Source organism: Otolemur garnettii, unplaced genomic scaffold (assembly GCF_000181295.1).
Source record: "Otolemur garnettii isolate 467f Iridium unplaced genomic scaffold, OtoGar3 scaffold00118, whole genome shotgun sequence".
Classification (NCBI taxonomy): domain Eukaryota; kingdom Metazoa; phylum Chordata; class Mammalia; order Primates; family Galagidae; genus Otolemur; species Otolemur garnettii.
This window is the reverse complement of record NW_003852513.1, coordinates 2,802,052-2,817,029: the sequence shown is the minus strand read 5'-3', so window position 1 is coordinate 2,817,029 and position 14,978 is coordinate 2,802,052. Positions and strand designations below refer to the sequence as shown.

Genomic DNA, 14,978 nt, shown 5'->3' with positions numbered 1-14,978 from the left:
CTTCCTGTTCTGGAGGTTGTTTGTTTGCTTTAATTGCTGTCTCCTTAGCTGTACAGAAGCTTTTCAGTTAGTTAAGTCCCATTTAGTTATTTAGTTATTTATTGCAGTTTTTGGCCTGGGACCAGATTTGAACCCACCACCTCCAGTATATGGGGCTGGTGCCCTACTCCTTTGAGCCACAGGCACTGCCCCCATTTATTTATTTTTAATGTTGTTGCAATTGCCATGGAAGTCTTCATAAAATCTTTCTCCAGGCCCATATCTTCAAGTGTTTTTCCCACAGTTTCTTCAAGGATTTTTATTATTTTATGCCTTGGATTTAAATCTTTTATCTATCTTGAATCAATTTTTGTAAGTGGTTAGAGGTATGGGTTCAGTTTCAGTCTTTTTCACGTGGATATCCAGTTCTCCCAACACCATTTATTCAATAGGGATTCTTTTCTTCAGTGTGTGTTCTTGTTTCGTTTATCAAATATTAGGTGGCTGTAAGATGTTAGTTTTATCTCATGGTTTTCTATTCGGTTCCAGATGTCTATGTCTCTATTTTTGTCCCAATGCTATGCTGTTTTTATCACTGTGGATTTGTAAAAAAGCCTAAAGTCCAGTAGGGTGATTTTGTGTTTATTACCAAGAATTGCCTTAACTATGCAGGGATTTTTCTGGTTCAGCCTCTTAGTATGTTGAAATAATTAATTAGATAATTAATTAATTAAAGTAAAACATACAAGGTATGCTAAATCCCGTGTGTGAAGAGTTAGGGAGGAAAGAAAGGGGCACCACCATTTACTAGCTACCCTTTATGTCTCGGGAATTGTACATAATTAACTCATCTGATCTTACTTTTAAAAAAATACCCTCTAGTTTCCTATTATCATCCTTATTTGTTTATATCAAGAAATTGAGCCTTTGATTAAATTAATTGGCCAAAGCAAGTCAGCCAGTGTGTTGGCATTAGACCTGGGCTCTCTGCCTTGAGGCTCATCCCACCGTCTGTGCTGTGGCTCCAGGTGGAAAACCCGGCAGCAGGCAGACCTGCTGCTGGGACAGGCAGGCAGAGTACTTCCAAGGGCAAAGGTCTGACATTTAAAGGATGCTTTTAGAGAAAAAGCAAAAGAATTACATACATGGGGAACACTGTTACTGTCATAGTAAAAAAAAAAAAATCAGGTTTAATTTTGTATATGTCAGAGTACCACGAGGACCAATAAAGAAAGAGACAGGAAGACAGAGGGCCTACAAGGTCCAAGATGTCAAGGCAAAGAGCAGAACCTGAGAGCATCAGGGCACAGCAAGCATGTCCCAGCTTGTAAAAGGAGTGGACCTTCCCAGAGTGGCTGGCTGACCCTGTGAGGGGTACAACCCTGTTGACAATAATCTTGCCCAGAAGCCACACAGGGATGTGTCTAAAGCTAAAACAAGAAAATCCATTTCTCATCTAGGGAGTAGAGTGGCACTAGAAGAAGTCACTGGAGGCCTCCAGGACCCAGGAGCCAGGAGTCACTGGGGCATTCCAGGGCCCAGAAGCCAGAAGTCACTGGGGCACTCCAGGGCCCAGGAGCCAGTATAGGGCATGTGCCCCAAGTGAACTTTTGGAGTTCCTTTATGGGCAGTTTTGAACTTGCGCTTATGGACTCTTAGGGGATCCCTGGATAGGCTCTCAAGGGCCCTCAAACCCTTGCTGTTGTGTGCAGATGTTTTGTCTATATTTGTCTTTTTCTGGGGAGATAGTCATGGGGTTTTTAAAAGATCTATGACAAGAAGAAAGCTTTCAAATGTATTAGATGTTTCTCTTGCTTGAAGTGCCAGGCTAATTTTCTAGCCATATGATAGATTGTGTTAAATGGTCTGACACTCCTAATTTTTGGAATAAAAATGAATTCTTAGTGAGTGATCTCACTGCCTGCACTCCTGTCTGATTCTGTCTTGGCATTTGATAGAACTCGTTAGGGGATTAGGTGAGACAGGATGTTGGTACATTTGATGTCATTAAACCAAGAAGGGAAGGGGGAAAAAATAAAGAAATCTTGCTAAATATATTTTGGAGCTGATATAAATGCCGAGTAGCTAAGGGACATTCTTTGTCCTCCATGCCAACACTTTTAAACCCTGTTCAGAAACAGACTGGAGTGACGGAGACGGCTCATCTCAACGCTGTGCAGTGCAATGGCAATGACTGTCTTTCTGAGAAATGCTGCTTTACTTGTGCTTCTATGGGGAGGGTGTGGGAGGCCATGATGTCCTGGGTTGCATAATGTTTTTGTAAGTGGATACAACTAGTGTTGGACCTGGAGAAACAACAGAAACTACCTTATCACCCGATGGCACTTAGTTATGCTCACAGTTCCAGTCTCCCGACTGGAAAGACAGTGAAGAATGTGTGTCACAGAGAACCCAGTTTGTATGAGAAGTTTTGTCAGATGACACGCAACCTCCCAAATTTATTTAATACCTGTCTTTTCTTTCTACTTTTTTGTTTTTGCCCTTTTCCAATCTTATTTTAGATTTGCTATTTAGAAAATACTTAAAAATGTATTGGATGGATACTGGTAGGGATTGTACAAACAAAACAAATGTACTTAATGCCACTGGGAGAACACTTAAAGGTGAGTAAAATGGTTAAGTTTTATGTTTTGCATATTTTACCACAATAAAAAAGTATATTGGATAATTTTTTACCTTTGGATGTAAGAACTCCAAATATCTTTATGTGGTAAATGTTAAGCCCTTTCCCATGCACGCTGTGAGTATGTGAGGGGTAAGCCAGAGCCTGTGTGGAACAGACGTGTGCGGTTAAGGGCTGTGCTTCCTGCTCTGTCACTCACTGCCTGAGGGACCTGGTGGCATGTCTGGAAACAGATGTTAAGCCTTCAATAAATTCTGCCTTCTCCTTCTTCCATCTTCTCCCCACATCTTGTCTCTTCCTCAGGAAAATGAGGAGGTGTTGGCCTCAGCGATCCCAAGTAACCTTTTCAGCTCTGCTGATCCGTGGTTTAAACTCACTATTAAAATAATAGATCTGGGCTAGGCGCTTGTGGCTCAAGTGGCTAAGGCGCCAGCCACATACACCTAAGGTGGCAGGTTCAAATCCAGCCTGGGCCCGCCAAACAACAATGATGGCTGCAACCAAAAAATAGCCAGGTGTTGTGGCGGGTACCTGTGGTCCCAGCTACTTGGGAGGCGGAGGCAGGAGACTCGCTTGAGCCCAGGAGTTGGAGGTTGCTGTGAGCTGTAATGCCACGGCACTCTACCCCGGGGGACAGCTTGAGGCTCTGTCTCAAAAAAAATAGAATAAAATAACAGGTCTGCAGAACAGTACGAAAACCCTGTGTGGTTCCAGCTTTCCTCTGCTCCCTATTCTTTCTTTCTCAGCCTACCAAGAATCGTTCATAAGCTTGGACATGATGGGAAAGAGGATCGAGGTGGCTCAGGACAGAGGGCAGAGGAGGAGCCAGGTGCCTGGCTGGGTCAGGGAGGCAGCAAGCCCGGAGTCAGCCCTAACAGTGCTTTGTGGTTATGGGAACCATGGGGCAGGCCTGCAGCCCCAGATTCTCTGAAGGGTACAGGACCACGGCCAGATTAAGCACAATTGATTTTAATACAAGGCAAATGGTAGGAACATAGAGATTAAATGCAGAGAGAGAAGCTGAGTTTGTCATGAGAGGAAGAAAGAAGCAGCAGGAAGCAGAGCCCCAGCGGGGTGTCCAGGGGTGATAGGTGGACAGGAGGGCTGAGGGCTAGCATGGGGTTAGTACAGTCAGGGTTCCAGCTGAAAGCAGAGGAACCCTGGCCTGGGACATGAAGGCAGGCAGATCCCAATCCTTCCATTTGCTTCTGCCACCACAGTCTGCTGACCCTGCTGTCCTTCTTGTGCTCGGGTATTCACTCACCATGCTTGTGCCAAGCACTTCTCTCAGTGCCAGGCTTGGGTGGTGAAGAGAAGCGAGGTCTCTGCCACTAGCAGTCTTACATAAATCTAGAGGGAAGACAGGCATTACACAGAAAACAAAGGTGGGTTTTATTATCCCCTGATGGCCCCAAACAGGGTCATGCATAGCTGTTGGGGAGAAGACAGAGCATGGTAAGAGGGACAGTGTCTCTGAGAAAGGTAACATATTTGAACTAGACCTCATGGGGGAGAAGGAACCACTTGGGCTTAAGGACACAGGGAAGGAAATTCAAGGCAGAGAGGCAAAAGATTGCACTTTGTGAAACAAGCATGTAGCACTAACAAGCTAATCAACCAATCTACACAAATAATTAAATTGCTGTAGACCTGCAGCGTTGTCACTTCACTTTGAAATTTTATTGGGAGCCCATGGGGAAAATGATCATGTTTCCTTTTGCGGGGAGGGATGTCATCTCTCCAAGTCGTAGTGATGGCACTGGGTATCCTTCAGAGACAACCGTGCTTAGCGTCAGTACAAGCTGCCCCCTCTCTGGCAGTGTGGCCTTGGGCAAGGCACCTCGGCTCTCTGAGCCAGGGTTCTCTCACCCAGCCGGTGGGCTAATAATGCCTACAATACTCCTAGCACCATTTCTGGCAAATGAAGTTTTCAGTAAATGTAACTAGAGATGATGCTTCAGTATAGGCTAGTACTCCGTTTATTATGTATAAAGTCTACACAAATCCCCAAATTATTTCACGTTATCTATTTTCATTGCTTATTTCTTATTTGCTTTTTCTTTTTTCTGAATTGTTAGTGGCAAGTAGTTCTGATTGCACCATCTTTGTCTGATAGAAGTGAAAATCTGATAACCTCTCCATTGCATTTGAGAACTTAAGCATCATGAATGTTGAAGAAGTGAATTTTTTCTTGCCAAAGTTCTCCAACTAGGATAACTTGGTCCTGGCAGTTAACTCTTGTAAGTGGCAACTTTAGAAACTGTTTTATCTTAATTTTCTCCATCCTGTTTGAAATGGCTGCATCTCCTTCCCCCTCCCTTCTCTGTTGCAGTGAGGAAGCCATTTCCTTACTTCACCTCCCCCGGCCAATAGAACAAGACACAAAAGCACAAGATCTATGATTCAGAGGTCTACTGTCTTATATAAGTGACTGTTTAAAGTCCCTTTGAAAAGTAGATTTTTTTTTTTTAATTCATCCCTAAATTTCAAAAAAATTACCATCAGTTGACCTCTTTCTGTTTGAAACCCTCTGGCCATAAACCAGTGTGTGACTGGGTACTGCATTTGATGTTTCTGTGTAGACAGAGACTCCAGGGCCACTCACAGTTAGTGTGCTGTCTCCAAAGCTGTCCTCAGCCTCTCAGTCACATTTTATACATCCTGGGGCCAGCAAAACATTTGAGATTTGACCCTTCTTGGTAGATAAGAAAGGACAGTTTGTATTTTGGAAACTAAATTTTGAACTCTTGTTTTCTAACCACTTTAATTTGTCTTTCTACTGAATTCAGAGGGAAAAGTGATTGAGAGTGTGTGTAGATGTGGAAGAATCATTACTGTCCCTAAAAATCTAGAGTCTGATTTGGGGCTGGGTGTCCAGAAGAGGTGTTTTGAAGATAGGAATTCTGATCAGCTCACTGGTGTCTCCCATGTACAATCCCCTTGGTGTGCTGCACACTGGCAGGTGGGGTGAATCTTTCACCCCACATGATCGTATTAAACACAGTGGAGAAAGTCAGCTTAAGGATTCTGTATCCTAAAGCACGATGTCTTATCTTTGAAGGTTAAACAAACTTGGATTCGGGTTCAAACAGGAGCATAAACCAATTCTGAACATTTTGTTTTGTGTTCTTTGCATCATTCCAAATCCTGGTAAGAAAGGGAGAGGCAATTAGGATAGGAAAGAATTGTTAAGAGGACGTAAGGAGCAATACTGGAAAGTGGAAGATGATTAAGCCACTTTTTTGTTTCTTAGAATTATGTTGTTAGTATTAGATTTGCGCAGAAGATAAAAATACTTCCACCTGTTTTTTCTAGGGTGTTGCTCATCAAATCCTATTAAAGCCACTAAGAAAATCCTAGCTAAGAATTGAGTTATAGGGATAAAGAATGCAGTCAACCTTAACTTCTACAAGAAGTACCTTCCAGAAAGCCTGATCATTTCACACCTAATTGGTATAAACAATCCCTTGCCCACTGTTTGCAGCTGGAGACCCAGTTGTACTTTTTATGCCTGTTGCTGTAATTAAATATCATTTCCTTTTTTAACTTAAGAATATGGGTTCCTCTGACTTTTCCTTTTAAGTAAGTGTAAGATTATGCAAGAGGTAACTACTTACAGATAACTTCCCCTATCTGGGATATGTTACTTTACTTGTAAGTGAATGAATAGGAACCATTCTATATTTCTTTTTAAACTTTCCCCCAGCTTCTCTAACAGTAAATATGACGATATGAAAAAAGCAGCACTTTCATGCTTAGTGTAGCGTCACCATCTACCTTCACCCCCCTCTTCCTAAGAGCAGTCTGGTGAGCCACTTCACCAGCTCACTTTGTGAGCTCTTCAGAAATCAGTCTAGCCGCAAAATGCCAGGAGGGCAGGCAGTGTCTGTGGCTCTCTTATTCACCCTTATTTTGAGACACCCAAACTGTACCCAGTACCTTGGAGGAGGGAAGTAATAACTCACAAACAAATGTATTGGGTATTGTCCTGGGGTCTGAAACAAGTCCAGGAAAACTAGTGAGTGAGGCAGCCTGGGCTACACTCTCCAATCTGGGAACCACTAACCACATGTGACTGTTTAACCAAAATTAACGTAAATTGATTAAAGTTAAAATTTAGTCTCTTGCTGACAATAGGTACGTTTCCAGGGCTCAGTTGCCACATGTGGCGGGTGGCTGCCACATTGGACAGCACAGATACTGAACATTTACATCATCACAAAACTTGCATTAGCACTGGTAGAATACCATTAGCAAATAGGTCAGGTGTGGTGCTGTGCACCTATAGTCCCAGCTACTCGAGAGGCTGAGGCAGGATAATCACTTGAGGAGCCTATGAGTTTGAGGCAAACCTGGGCAACATGACAAAAACCCATCTGTGTAAAAAAAAAAATAGTGTCATTACTAGAAGCCTAAGTTGCCAGCCCAGTCTTTTCCAAGTAAAATTTTTATGTGGTCTTAATATTCAAATGTACACTCATAATACCAAAAATAGGCCTTTTATACATCTCCCCCCATGCTATGGGAATTCAACCAAGAAAGGTGTGTGGCCCACGGAGGTGGATATCTCTTTAAGACAATGTAGCAGACAGCAGTGAGACTGTCAGCAAGACTCACCTTCAATTGGCATATACCTACTCGGCTATACCAGTTGTCAAAATATCTGTACTAGTTAATAAAAACTAGCTAATAAAAACTGTACTAGTTAATAAAAACTAGCTAATAAAAAACTATCTGTACCAGTTAATAAAAACACGCGATTTTAAGCTCCTCCAATATCACCTTCCAGTGACCCAGAGGTCCTGGCCATTTGCCTAGGATTCACTCAACCTCTTCTCAGTTCCAACAAAATGAGTTAGTTACTGTCTGTCCCATCCTCGAGGGCTGGGGGCTTCTCAAGGATCCTGCCCCCGGAGTAGAGGGTTCCACCCTTGGCCTCATGGTACCTTGGCCTCCAGAAAGGACTACTAGGAGTCGTTCCTAAGTCTCCCCCATAACTTCCACGGCCAACTCCCTGATCAGACAACCACTGGACTCAAGAAGATCTCAAAGTCATCTTATCCAGCCCCTTCATTTTACCAAAGAAATCAAGTCCTAGAGTCACTTGGCTAATTTGTGGCCAATTCAGAAATAAAATTCAAATCTCTTAACTCAGGACTTTGCTGTTATTGTTGTTGTATCTTCCCAGGTTAGTTTTCTGAGCTAGAAAATGGGGATTAATATCTTTATTCCTCACATAAACAGAGGCATAAGTTTGCAAAACACTCTTGTATGCATACTCATTTAATCTTCACGAAAACCTGTGAGAGAGAGGCCAGGCACTGTGGCTCACACCTATAATCCTAGCACTCTGGGAGGCCAAGTCAGGTGGATTGCTTGAGCTCAGGAATTCAGGACCAGCCTGAGCAAGAGTGAGATCCTGTCTCTAAAAATAGCCGGGCATTGTGACGGCTTGAGATGAGGAGTTTGAGGTTGCTTTGAGCGATGACACCAAGGCACTCAACCCCAGGGCAACTGAGTGAGACTCTATCTCCAAAAGAAAGGAAAAAAAAAGAAAACCTGTACGAGGTGTTGGGCTCTGAGGCAGTGAGCAGTGTGCCCAACACCACAAAGCTGCTGAGAGGGAAAGGCCTCCATCCCTACGCTGGGAACCATCAGCTCTTTTTGTAAATGTGAGATAATGGAGCCGTGTAACACCACTCATTTTTTTAGCTCGTGTGTTATTTTGCCTTCAGGATTTAGTGACACTGACAGTAATAACTTTGTTCAAGTGATGCACTTTATTTATTTTTTTCTTACTTTGACAGCAAGCCAGTTGCACAGACTTTTGATTGAGCACTGAAGCAAAAGTGGGTTGCTTCAAAGTTTATTTTTAAAATGAGAGAATCCAAATTTGTAATTAGCTTTACAAATGCTAGTTGTATAGTTTGAGTATCTAAAGAGCTTCTGGTAATGGTTTCTGTGATTAGTGGCAGTTTGTTTTTTGTGATTTCCCCGGAAGTAATTAGACTCTTTAGAAAAAACAAAGTCTCCTCTTTGCAGGGTTGTTTCCTCCGTGATCACTTGTGTTTCACACCATGTAGTCCTGGTGTGCTTGTAAAATTAACCTTATAGCTGATCGTGGCAAAGAAAAATCATTTATAGGCCATTCTACCCACTTTGAAAACCAATGATCAGGAAAATGCTACTAAAAACATAAAAAGAAGCCACAGTGAAGGGAACACACCACCTCTTGATATATCTGTGGTCTTTTCGTTATTGGTCATTTTGATAGAAACAACCCTTATTTCTAGATAAAATTGTTGGAAATGAACAGTTAAAATAAAATTGTGATTTTCTGTACCCTTACCCCACAGACCTTAGCCATTAATGTAGTGCACAGGGAGTGTAGAAATTGAGTTTATAGATAAGGAAGTGAGGTTATTTCCTTCTGCATGACAAATGTCTCTTCATCTTTCTTTCATTGGCATATAAAAATCATGGCATTCTCTACACCAATTATCCTGTGAGGTAAAATACATACAAAGGGGAACGAGAAAGACACGTTATTAGAAACAGCTATACAAGGACCTGGATAGCAGTCCTGATTTGCGGTGACATTTGGGAGGAACGTGCATGTATGTTTGTGTTTTGAAGGTCTGCGTTGTGTCTGTGTCTTCCTTCACGTATTCCCTGTTTTGTGTCACATGCACATGACAGACTCTGACCCTCTCTATTGTGCTCTAGGAGACAGAGCCTCCCTTTTGTCACCGTCGGACCTTCCAAGAGTTTAGTATTATCAAGTGTTGTCTTAGACTCCACTTACACCATTTTCTCTGATGTGTGTATATGCTATATATGGTGCTGTCAAAAGAATGAAAAAAATGCGGTTTGTGATTTATATCTAGACTTGGAGTCATCGCGATAATGAGACACTAGGCTTGAATAGATCTTGAAATTCCCGAGCTCAAATTCCTCCAAACTCACCAGCTGATGGGAGTGAGCACATACAGTCACACTTGCTGCCACTACCTTTCATGCCAGTGTGCTCAGCATAAATGAGACAGTGCCTGTGAGGCACCTGGCACCTTTGTGACGCACAGTGCGTGCACGTGGCTCAGTCACTGTCCCCAGCTGGTCTGGTCTGATTTTGTCTTCACATCTCTTTCTGCAGTCTGAGGTCATACTGAGGAACAGCAGAATGTCCCAGAAATAGGAAACCACCAGGAGGGAGGGAAACACAACCCTCAGCATTCTGAGGTGAACTGTCAGCCCGCAGGTGATCAGCACTTTCTCTTCTGATGGTCTGAGTTCCTGGTGAGCTCCCCCATGCCCTTCTCTATGGTCAGGCCCCAGCTACAAGCTCCCAGTGTCCACATCCGCCTCAGCCTGGCCAGTGACAGCCATGAGGCAAACTTACATTGATTCCGTGTCTCTCAGTATGTGAAAAACAGCAAGCTGTTCACCATCTTCTGCATAAGGAAAATAAAAATAAAATCTGCTAAGTTTGGTCATCACTGGTAGGATTTTGTGAAGATCTGTGAGGTGCGAGTGTCTTTCTCAGTGCCTGGGATAAAGTTGGTAATTGCATTCAATAGGCAGGCCTGCTGCTGGGGGGATGCAAAGTGGTGCATGGTTTCTAAAAGTCACCCAGACCCTTACGTTTGTCCCATTTCACTCAATAATTCTTTTTCTAGGAATCTACCTAAGAAAATGCTCGGAAATCTAGACAATGTGATATTTAGATATGTCCCGCAAAGTGTTTTTCCAATAACAGGAAAGAAAACAATCTGAAATTCAACAAATACAAGAAATAGTTTAACAAATAAGATGCATTTCTGTGGGGAATAATATTACATGGGATATAATGTTACATGGGTGTTAAAAAATATGTTTGGGGGACAGTGAGAGACCCAAAACCAAGACCCTATCTCTACTAAAAATAGAAAAACTGAGGCAAAGGGGTCACTTGAGCCCAAATTGGAGGTTGCTGTGAACTATGATGCCATAGCACTCTACCCAGGGCAACAGCTTGAGACTCTGTCTTAAAAAAATTTTTTTTAAGATAGAATCTCACTTTGTCACCCTCGGTAGAATGCCATGACATCGCAGCTCATAGCAACCTCAAACTCTTGGGCTTAAGCGAGTCTCTTGCCTCAGCCTCCCAAGTAGCCGGGACTACAAGCACCTGCCACAATGCCCAGCTTTTTTTTTAGAGACGAGGTCTCACTCTGGCTCAGGTTGGTTCTCAAACTCCTGAGCTCAGGCAGTCTGCCTGCCTTGGCCTCCCAGAGTGCTAGGGTTACAGGTGTGAGCCATCATGCCTGGCATGTTTTTGAATAATTTTCAATAACTTGGGGCATTGTTCACCTTCATATAACTCACATTTCATTTCATAATTAAATGAAACAATAGAAATGAAACTGAATATGTTTGTGTATCTGAAAAGGACAACTAAAACAAATGTCCTCAATTGATCTACCTTCATTAGCACAGTAAAAGTTACTCCCACCCCCTCCATGACACCCCTGGAAATTGACTTACAATTTAAAAATGGGAAGGACTCGCCATTCCAGGAACTCTTCTTCAAAATTCATGAATATTTAGCATATTATTAGGAATTCACATAGACCAGACCGTAATGCTGGGGGCTGCTTTCCTCTCTGGAGCAGTCTGCTCTCTGCCAGCTGGGGGTTCACTGTGTACACTCGGGGTCTCCTCCCCTCAAGGAGACAGGCTTGCTCCCTCTTCGGATGTGCTGTGCTTACTGACCTTTGCTGTCTGGCTTGTATGTTTCTGTCAGCTTACGCATATAGTCCGTTGACTGTACCAGTACTGGGAACCAAGACCCAGGGAACACAAGCCTGACAGCTGGTCCCTGAACCTGACAACGCCCTCATCACTAATTCAAAATTCAAAAGTTTTCAAAAGAGGGTTTTGGGGGGGAAGGACTTTTGTCATTTCTCTAGTAGAAAAACCTGACCTAAACTAATGTTGGCTCTATTTTTTTCCACTCGATAAGAATAATCATCTATTTTTTGTGCAGAAACATAGAATATGGTTAATGATGGGGTGCTACTCCATCCTTTCAGAGGGTGATAGGTAATAATTGGTAGCTGTATTATATTACTCTCTGAAAACCAAAACTCAGTGGAAACAAAGATTCTGAAATGTATCTTGCCCCAGGAGTTTCAGTGAAGGGATTAGGGACCCATACATCAAAATATCATTATTTTGTGATTTGTCAGCATCAGAATTACCACTGATCTTTTTTTCTATATACTTTTCTGTATTTTCCAAATGTTCTACAATAAGTATGTATTATCAGAAAAAGATAAATATTATTCATTTAAAAAATAAACACATTTGAGGCATCTGAGAATCATTTTGGTCAGAATTTTTGAATGAATATTTGCTTCCTGAATCTCTTCTCCTTATCCTTGCAGTAATCACATGTGGGATTTTTGTTTTGTTTTATTTTTTGAGACAGCTTCACTGTCACCCAGATAGAGTACAGTAGCATTCTCACAGCTCACAGCATCCTCCCACCTCAGCCTCCTGGAATGTTGGGATTTCAGGCATGAGTCACTGCGCTCAGCCACGCGTGTGTTTTTCAAACTGAGGTGTTGATTTGATAGCAGAAAACATTCATGAGATGGCAGAGGAGAGAACTGATTAAACATGGACCTATCACCAAGTTGCCTTGGGGTTTAGGGGAGTGTGCAGTGAAGAGGAAATACCTCAAGGAAAAACACTTCTACCTGATGCCGCTGAGGCATTGGTGCCACCGGCTGTGGTGTCACACGTAGCTTATGTGCACTGGTCAGGAGGTACGCGGCCAGAGGCACAGTGCGTTAGTGTGGCAGTCGTGAAAAGCAAGATAGCAGGAGGGAAGGGAACCGTTCACATGCACTGTTTACTCTGCTGATGGACAATTTTTCCTGCCCACTTAGGTGGACACTCACTGACCTGTCCCTAACCTGTCACAGGTCATCCCACAAAGCTCTGGGGTACAGGTCTGAATGGACTGCCAGAGCTATCTCATCTCACCCTGCACCCAGTCCCCTGCCTCCTAAGACTCAGAGCCAGCATTGGACCTGGAAAAATCATATGTAAGTCTGGACTAAGCCTTCTTTTCCTTAACTAAACAATGATAAATGTTTTCTTAGGTGATAGTAACAAACAGCCCAAATACACATGAGTTACATTTTTTTAACAAAGTGCTTTGAGAGTTACCATTGAGGAAAGGAGGAAAGGCTGGACTCTGGTATTGGCCATTCCCCAACTCACGGTTTCTTAAACTTCAGCTTATGTCAGAATCACATGGAGACTGGTTAAAGTACAGATTGGGGGGTGGGGAATGCCTCATTCAGATTTCTGATTTGGTGGATCTGGAGGTCTGGTACAAACCAGGAATTTGCTTTTTTTTTTTTTTTTACCAAGTTTCCAAGTGATACTGATGCAGCTGGTCCAGGGACCCCACTTGGAGAACCTCTGCTTTATGTCTTGTGATTGAAAGGATGAATGGTAAAGGTAGAAAACTGTATTACTTCAGTGTTTAATATCATTAGATTAATAGAATATCATTAGATTAATAGAAGAAAGTAGCCGAGTTGAGCTAAACAGACACACACTTGGGAATGTGTGAGCGCGCATGCACACGCACCTGTGCGACTATGAGTGTACAGGATGTGCATTTTGTGTGTTTCTGAGATTTTACTGTAAGAATTTTAAACATTTTTTTCTTGTTTCACTGAGCTGATGTCAAGTATAAAAATAGTATGAGTGATGCTGTCCAGGAAGCACTTGAGAGATTTTTGGGCATTTTAAATCTATGAGTAAGCACTGTGATTTATAATATTGGACTTGGATATAGTAAATGTTATCATTCAAAGTAGGACTTCAGATTTACAGTTCTTTTATTATAACCCTGGCATTGAGAATTATCACTGTTAATAAAGCAACTGCCAAGATATGTGATGAAAGAACGTATCTATTGCCTGAATGTTAATAGACTTAAAAATCCTGGAGATAGATTTACTTTTCTTTTTCTTTAACCTTTAACCAGTCAACCTTACCTGGAGATAGATTTAGATGCTCATGTGTAAAGTAGAACTCACAGAATCAGGAAAATAAGACAAAAAGCAGTAGGTGACAGACGAGGTCTGCAATGATGCTCACCCCACACTGGTGTTGGGGCTGGCGGAGCTGTGAGTGATTTCATTCTCCTTTATGAGCCGTCTTCACAAACGCCGGCTGTGTCAACCACTAGGCATAGAAGGGAGGTCACTAGTGAACAAAGCATCATCACTAGAAAGTGAAGAAAGGAGTTGGACAAAAGGCTCCTCTGTGCTCCGTCCTGCATTGCCCATCCCCAGATCTCCATGTTCACATGTCAGGTTTCCTGTATGACGACCTTTGCCATCCGTCAGGAAGGAAAGAAGGATGCTGTGACTGCCCCGGTAAATCAGGACTTCAGGCTCCTACTGGACCTGGAAGGGTCTGCCTTGGTCACTCCCCATAGCCTAGGACAGAGCAGGCAGTCACCACGCACCTGTAATGTCTCTATAAAACTGAGCATCAGGCATGCATGGGGATGGGGAGGTGGAAAACTTCTGTGTTTTCTGCTCAATTTTATATGAAACTAAAACTACTCTTTTTTATACTGAGACGGAGTCTCATTATGTCACCCAGGCTGGAGTACAGAGGAACTCATTGTGGCCTCACACTCCTAGGCTCAAGTGATCCTCCTGTCTCAGCCTCCAGAGTGGCGTGGAGTGTGGGTACACACTACCACATCCAGTTAATTACTTTTGCAGAGACAGGATCTGTCTATGTTGTCTACACCAGTCTCCAACTCAAGTAACCCTCCTCCCTCAGACTCTCAAAGTGCTAGAATTACAGGCATGAGCCACCATGCCCAGCTTTAAAACTATTCTTAAAAGTAAAGTTTATTAATTTTTTAAAACTTCAAAACCAGACAGTGTGGCATTTCCTCAAAAAAACTGAAGAGAATTGCTGTGTGATCCCGCAGTTCTAATTCTGGATGTGTGCCCAAAAGAAGTGAAAGTCAGGGTTTGAACAGGCTACTTGTGCACCCACATTCACAGCAGCATTCATAATGCCAAAGTGTAGGAGCAACCCGAGTGTCCATCAGAAGATACACAGATAAGCTAAAGGTGCTGTATAGACACAGCCTTTAGAAAGAGGAAATTCTGGCTCGGCGCCTATAGCTCAACCAGCTAAGGTGCCAGCCACGTACACCTAAGGTGGCGGGTTCGAATCCCCAGCCCGGACCCGCCAAACAACAATGACGGCTGCAACCAAAAAATGGCCGGGCGTTGTGGCGGGCGCCTGTGGTCCCAGCTACTTGGGA

At 42.9% G+C, this 14,978-nt stretch overlaps 1 protein-coding gene across 2 annotated transcripts in view; it reads left to right on the top strand.

Moving 5' to 3' along the window:
• Positions 1 to 14,978, top strand: part of BACH2 (BTB domain and CNC homolog 2) — a 374,844-nt gene that overhangs the window by 201,778 nt on the left and 158,088 nt on the right. The window contains exon 1 of one of the 2 annotated variants that reach the window (XM_023517706.1): positions 12,197 to 12,714. The exons of the other annotated variant lie outside the window; for it this stretch is intronic. The gene's annotated coding sequence lies outside the window, so the exon portion shown is untranslated. Of the gene's footprint in view, positions 1 to 12,196; positions 12,715 to 14,978 lie in introns of those variants that run through there. 2 annotated transcript variants of the gene reach the window in all.